The sequence below is a fragment of the Aplysia californica genome, unplaced genomic scaffold (assembly GCF_000002075.1).
Source record: "Aplysia californica isolate F4 #8 unplaced genomic scaffold, AplCal3.0 scaffold00494, whole genome shotgun sequence".
NCBI lineage: Eukaryota > Metazoa > Mollusca > Gastropoda > Aplysiida > Aplysiidae > Aplysia > Aplysia californica.
Window position 1 is genome coordinate 306,703 of NW_004797764.1, and position 7,661 is coordinate 314,363.

At 39.4% G+C, this 7,661-nt stretch overlaps 1 protein-coding gene across 1 annotated transcript in view; it reads right to left on the reverse strand.

Moving 5' to 3' along the window:
* LOC106012780 overlaps positions 1 to 7,661 on the reverse strand; it is a gene marked incomplete in the record, with an annotated part of 32,384 nt that overhangs the window by 23,235 nt on the left and 1,488 nt on the right.

Below are 7,661 nucleotides of genomic sequence, written 5' to 3' on the forward strand. Positions count from 1 at the left end.
TCTCTCTCTCTCTCTCGTGTTGTCTGTCTGGCTGTCGGTTTGTCTGTCTTTCAATGCTCAATTTCACCTCACAGTTCAAGAGAGTGGGTTGCAGTTCTTATCTCCCTTTTTTAAAGTAGGTTTTTGCCTCGTTTCCCCTGATTTGATTTACATATTTGAGAATGGAGAATGTTTGAATCGAAAACAAAAATCCACATCAATTTTAAACGTAAAAATAATTCTTTAATTTGGGAAGCAGCTTGTTGAGCAAACACTGGCTTTCAAGCCTACAAATTTACCTTCCTTCAACATTCGTGATTTAAATCTGTTTAAAGGGCCATGATTTCCATTGCCACCATAGCAACGCAAGTATCTATGAGAAGTCCTTGTTGGTGAAACATCAGCTTCTACAAAGGAAGACACTATAGATAAGAGAAATCACCATTATTTATTGTGTCTGACTCCTGTCTTTTCCCTGTACATTCAGGGTGTCTTGCCCGCATGCACCTCGCGCGGCCCGGGCTACACCCTGAGATAACAGCAACATAATAATGTTTAATATGTCACCGCCTCCTCTTCTGTTTCGTTTATTCTGTCCATCTGTCTGTCTGTTCATGTACACGTCTCCAAGATCAGACCTGTCGCATGAGTGTCTTCACGTGTGTCCGACTAGTCCGCTGCGAATGATCGCACTTGCGCAGAAACATTACCATGCCCAGGTAATCAAATTACAATGAACAAGATAATAATAGCTCAGTTTGCCTGTGTGATTGGCCAATGGTCGTCCTCGAAAGAAATATAAATAAATAAACATTAATTCAAATAAAATAAAAACAACAACTTTTTAAAATCATCCTCTACGGTGCTTGTTTCTATCAGAGTGGGAACTAACCCAAACATTTACCATATGTAGGGGAAAACCAGTTTAAGTACCCGATATTGTTTTAATGTAGGCCCTATTCTAGGCGTACCTACTTCCTCCTTGACGTACTTAGATAATTTAGGAGGCGGACTTTGACCCTGCACGTCGGGGCCAAACCCGGGCTGAAAGAGTTACATGTACAAAGTCGTGGCAGAAAAATGGAGATACTCGATACAAATTCTCCCCACAAAACAATCAAATTCGGATCTTCTGCGTGCGACGACTAAGAGCCTAACCGCTAACGCCAAGCCGAGGAATTCTAGACAATCAATATTATAGATTATAAGCAGGCTTACTATTTCTGGTGTAAACAAAACAAACAGGATTTGCCCTCGCTTCGTTTAAACCGTACGATGAATGTTTCTCGTGAATATAATTTCAAATGCAAGTTAGAAAAACAAACTAACAAACAAAACAAGCAAACAAATAGGCTAACACGTTAGCTTCCCAGGGTATAAGAATCTAGCACTCTAAAGAGCCTGTCACTGACGCAAAAACATAATATTTTAAAAATCAGGAAATAATCTATAGATTGCCATGATATTCCCAACAAAATAGACCCAGTTTCTAGCCTAGCTTATACAATAATACATCGCGACTCCGGCATTTTGTCGTCGAGACACTGGAATTTGTATTGTCGTCACTTCGTGTGGTGGGATATTTGCTCTTTGATAAAGACCCTCGAGCCCCCAAGAAAAGAGAAGAAAAGAAAAGAAAAAGTTCAACTCAGTTGCTTGTTTTGAAGAAAGACAGTCACGATATTGCGTTGTGCCTTTCCTATCAGTTCTCTGTAGCTTTGATAGTTATTATAACTTATTGGTTGTGCCGTGGCAAATTACACGCCTATGTTACTCTGCACATAATATGTGCCATGACGTGGTGGAATCCGGCGCTCGTCAATTTTTGGGCATGTGGGGTTATTGATATTATCTTAAGCTAGTTCATTTGTTTTGCTTTCGATAAAAAAAATCACCCATCTATCTTGAATAGAAGTCGAAGTATGCAATTGAAGAAGGTGGGGTCGCCTGATTTGAGAGGCAAAATTGGCGAGAAAATGGCCGCCACAGTTTGGTTACTTCCAAAGCTTGAGAGTCCTTGGAAAAAGCAAATTTGCATGTTTTTGTGCTTTTGACCAACGTTTTCAGTAAAAATCCAGACACAAATGTGTTTTTAAATGGGCATAAAAGGTGTTGAGTAAAAAAAAAAAAAAAAAAAATTTGAAAAGCATTACCTAACGGACATAAAAATGCGGATTTCTTTGATTTCATTATTTTGACGAGCGCCTGATCTCACCACGATGCCTCACATATAGTGCAAGTTGACAACTGATCACATTATGGCTTTCGTTCTTCTTATACTTTTTTTCCTTTTTTAAAAAATCTTGTGCTTTTCATAACGACTTGATCTTCTTTTCTCTCGGCTTTTCTCCATTTGCAATAATGTAGAGACCAGGGGACAACTTTTGTCGACCGATAGTAAATAATGTTGTTATGCTTGACTCATGTTGCCTGAAAACGAGTTCTTGTGCAGTATCCGGTACGGTCATGTTTCACCATAGAGCACCACTCGTGATATTGTTTCTCAATACGTCCACGTTACGTCATAGAATACCACCTGCCTCTCTATTTGCTCACGTTTATAGAATGCATCTGTTTCTCTATATCTCCATCTTACATCTAAGAATACCACACTTCTCTCTATCCATTCTTTTTAGAAAATACTATAAATTTTACTGTATTATGTTCGTCTTTATATTCATAAGATGCCGTCTGTCTCTCTATATTATGCCCATTTGATACCGTACAACAGCATCAGTCTATTGACCATAGTTTGTCCATCTTACACCAAAGAATACCATTCGTCTCTCCATATGTTCATCTTGATTGAATCTTCCTGCTTTTATATATTCATCTTACATCATAGAATACCATCTGTGTCAAGACGCGGTGGAATCAGGCGCTCATCAATTTTTGAGCTTGTGGAGTTATTGGTATCGTCAAAAAGCTTTTTCATTTTGTCTTGCTTTCGATGGAAAAAATATCCATTTATCTTAAGCAGAAGTCGAGATGTTTGCGATTTACGGGGTTCGGGTCGCCTGGTCTCAGAGGTAAAATTAGCGAGAAAATGGCCGTCAAGGTTTAGTTATTTCCTTAGCTTGAGAGTCCGAGAAAACCGAAAATTTACACTTTTATGCCTTTAAAATTGACGTTTCTCAATACAATCCGCACAGAAATGTGTTCTTTAATGGACCTGGAAGGTGTTGAGCCAAAAACCAAAAATTCGATAAAAATTCCCAAACCTGCGGAAAAATGCCAGTTTCTTCACTTCCATTATTTTGACGAGCGCCTGATTTCACCACACTGCTTCACGTTTGTCTCTCTATCGCTCACTTTACGCTATAAAAATACCATCTGTTCCTCTGCATGTTCATATTTATATAGCACTGTCTGCTATCTTTATGATTTTCTTGCAGTATAGAATATCATCTGTCTCTCTATACGTTCACCTTCTCTACATGAGCATCTTACATCATAAAACCATTTGTTTCTCTATAAGATCACCTTACATCATACAATACCACACAAACTTAAGCTTCTTTGTAGGAATACCACCACCGCCAACTCTACTCTCACAATATTAGTTCCCTTGTAAAACTATTTCCCCTTTGGCACCTCTCTTGTACTCTTTCTCCCCCACAATCTCAGCAACGTTAACGGACCGACTAAGGATAAACCCGTAGACAAACACAACTACACAGCGGCCTCTACTTTTCGTCACCAAAAAAGCCTTAATTAGCTGTTTTGCTTTTCTGCAAGTTCCTGCCTGGTTGCTCATGTCCTTTCGAAAGTGGATAACACCCAGCCATGCAGCTTGTTTTTTTCGTTTATTTAACGCACCTCTACAAAACACAAACATCATTGTCATAAGGACTTTTCCATTGTCCAGCAGGAAGACCATGGATGAGAAGATGGAGGGTTTTTTTTTTTTTGAAGGAGGTGGGGGGGGGGGGGGGGGTATGTGTTGTGTTTGAATACTATGACCCATATTGTCACAATAATAGCCACATTATAGTCATATTTAGCAGGTGGTAAAGCAAGACATACATACATATAAAAACAACAAATAGAAAGAGATGAAGCAGAACCTCCAACCACCCGCAAGGAGGCGGTCATAATATAATACCCAAGACAGCCTAGACCACATCAAATCAGCAGAGGCGAAGCGTCTATATAATGAAATAATCACTGCTTCCCTTCCTAATTTTGAAACATTGTCGCAGTCAAATTCACACATAGACGTAAACCTCATAAATCAAATGTAAAGAGACGTTCATGATCACCAATGAACAATAGACTATGTCTAACCTTCAAAACCGTTTCATTGCCACAGAAATAACTTGTTCGCCCCTATCGGGCCACTTTATAAGCAGTCGCAAGCTTTGATTAAGTAAGCTTAAGAGTGAGGCTGGAAGAGTCTACCAATAGAGTTTAAGGGAACATTATAATTATCATTATTAATATTGTTGTTGTTATTATTATTATTATTATTATTATTATTATTATTATTATTATTATTATTATTATTATTATTATTATTATTATTCGATCTATTATAAATGAAAATAATATGAAAAATTGCATTGAATTTGTTGAGCATACAATTTCCACTTGGAAAGTACTCGACGCGCAGAATACAGCTCCAACTCCAGTGTCAGTGCCTTCCGCTGCTGTGGAGAGAGTTTATTACTTCACAGCAGATTGTGAGGAACCAGGATGATATAAGGCCCCCTCCCTCCTCCCATGCCTCCTTCTCCATTCGCTTCCCCGTTGCCTTTTCGTGCTTTTTAATGTCATTCCACATGTTTCCCAGAGAATAGAACGAACCAGAACGGGCAGCCATTCTGGGAAGGTGGAAAAAAGGAGGAAAGGGGGGTAAGAACTATAGAAGTGCATAGAAATCATCAAAGAGTGGAAGATATATTTTTTCTGTGATTGCTCTCTTTGTACTGCGTGTAAGCTTGTGTCTTGCTGTGTGGACAAGGAATTTTCTAGAGTTGGTGCAGCAGCAATGCGACACCGGACATAGATCTAGACTAGTTTTGTTACAAGACGGTCTTGAGACTGGCGTCTATTTCAGAGGCAATCTATCACAGCCCTGAGATATTATGTCTGTCGTTATCACCGTGTTCAGATATGATTGGCCTAGCCCAGGCACGGGGAACAAAATAGCGGGTCTTATCTTTCTGGACCAACACCGTAAAGGAATAGAATTTGTACTGATAACGTGGCAACGTATGCCTATTACGATAATAATCTATTCAGACGTCGTCGTTGCTGAGGTAAATGTGTGAACCCCACTGTTGCCATGATGACCTTCTTATAGTGGTGTTTGTGGTGGTAGGTAGTGGTGCATGTATGTTATTAATCATTTCACTGACGTCATAAAATTATGAGCTCTTTATGGTCCCATTTATTGTTTCTGCTAGATCATGTTATAACAAAACGATGTCCGGTGTCCTTTTGCTGCAGCACCGACTCCAGAAATTTTTCATTCCCACACGGCATGCCACTAACCTCTATACGTGGTGCAAAAAGACCAAGAGCAGAAAAAAAATATATCTCCACGCTTTGACGATTTCTACGCACTCGATCATATCGTTCTCAACTCAACCCCAACCCCCTACCCCCAAAACCACAAACCCCCGCAGCGTTTTGCTTTATAAAGCAGCCACAAAGGTTGCTGAGGATCATAATGTTCTTTTCAGTGCCCCTTTTCGTAAACTGATATCTTCATTTCAAAAGAAAGCTTGTTCCCTTTTCTTTTCTTAAGTGGGTTTGTATTTGCTCTTATTTAGTTTACTTATTTAGACGGCCTACTTTTTATTTTGTTGGTGGTCTAGTTTGTACCTTTCCATCGGGCAATTTTTAAAGCACCGTTTAACAGTTTGCTTTCACGTACACAGGATAACCTAGCAATGGGTGAAGAGAAAACATAAGAAATACAACAAATTTTTTTTAATAGACAGTTCCATCGGCACCTTTTTGTAGCTTAATAAAAGCGAACAGAAACTTACCCAAAAAAAAAACACCAAGAGATAACATAAAAGTATGATACTGGTGTTTCGTATCAAACTTTTATACTCCATCCTGCGTTCTGTCAGAAGAATTTTTGATTTTTTTTAGAATGTCGGGTGCATTTTGCTTCTAACGTAGGCTAACAATTAATTCAGACTTCCTCCATATATTATATGGCACTATACCCAAACCCCCTTGCACCCCCCACCTCCCGCCTTCTCCCCCCCCCCCCCCCAACACACACACACATACACACCTCCCCACTCCCACTTCAATACTTCCCCGCCAATCCCGGATAAAACTTATGACAGTAGAGTATGCGAGCACCCGTGCGTCTTTGTGTGTCCGTGTGTGTGTGTGTGTGTGTGTGTGTGTGTGTGTGTGTGTGTGTGTGTGTGTGGAGTGTGTGTGTGTGTGTGTGAGTGTGAGTGTGTGTGTGTGTGTGTGTGTGTGTGTGTGTGTGTGTGTGTGTGTGTGTGTGTGTGTGTGTGTGTGTGTGTGTGTGTGGTGTGTGCACGAGTGCATGTCCGTGTAGTCGTAAGGTACAGTAACAGACAGTGTGAGTCGAGCGTCTTTTGTTATCATGTTGGTTTGTCGTGATTCACGCTCCATATTCAATCAGGAATGTTAGCCCACTTGTAGGAGTGACGAGTATTTCCTGAATCCAGAGTTTGAGAGTAGTGTACTGGGTTAAAGTTGGTTTTCTTTTTTAACCCTTCAAACGTAAAAAAAGATCAGAAATAATCATGATAATGATAAAATAATGGTACTGAATATGAAAACGATCATCGTCAAATTCCACATGTTTTTTCTGTTGTTGTTGTTGTTTTTGTTTCTTTTTGTATAATTATTAATATCATTACATGTATTACCCTGGTTCTTTATTTTATTATTTTTAACCGAGTCGTTCCAAAGTTTAAAAAAAAAGAAAAGAAAAAAGAAAAAAAAACTTATCCAACTTTGTCTACAGACATGTATATTATATACATGTATATATTAATTATAATGGCTTTATCATAATTTTTGCACTTTTTTTTCAACAGCTATGCTAATAAGGATGACGTTGGACAATTTTGAAAATAGCAATGTATACTAATAATTCGTTCCTATATACACCCAAGTCTTAGTGTCTTTCTTCTTTTTATTTCGCTGTTAATCTTCGTGTCCCAGGGTAGTGTATAATTCCTCAGGAGATCTTTAGCAATTTTTTTTCCGAAAAAAAGGGGAGAAAAAAAAGGGTGAGGGGTCGTTCTGGGAGGGGGGTTTTTTTCTTATTTTTCTTTTCTTTTCTTCTTTTCTTTTTTTAAAGCCTAATACACGAACGTGCGTGACTTTACCGAGTGAAGGAAAGATTTAATTTCTTGATATCTCCGCTTGGAGGGACAATGATATTGAGCTTTTGTGTAGGTGAAGACCCTGTATATTAGGGGGAGGGTGGGGGAAGGAGGGAGAGAGAGATGGGGAAGACAGGGACAGGGAAAGCAGAGTGAGGGAAATGTGGAAGGAGGGGGGTGGGCAGACAAGATAGAGTGGCAAAATTATGTAGAGAGAGGATCAGAGAGGAATTGCAGGTAGGATGGGTTGTTGCGTGGGTAGGTAGGTAGGTAGGTAGGTAGGTTTGTAAATTGGCAGGTAGGTAGGTAGGTAGGTAGGTAGGTAGGTAGGTAGGTAGGTAGGTAGGTAGG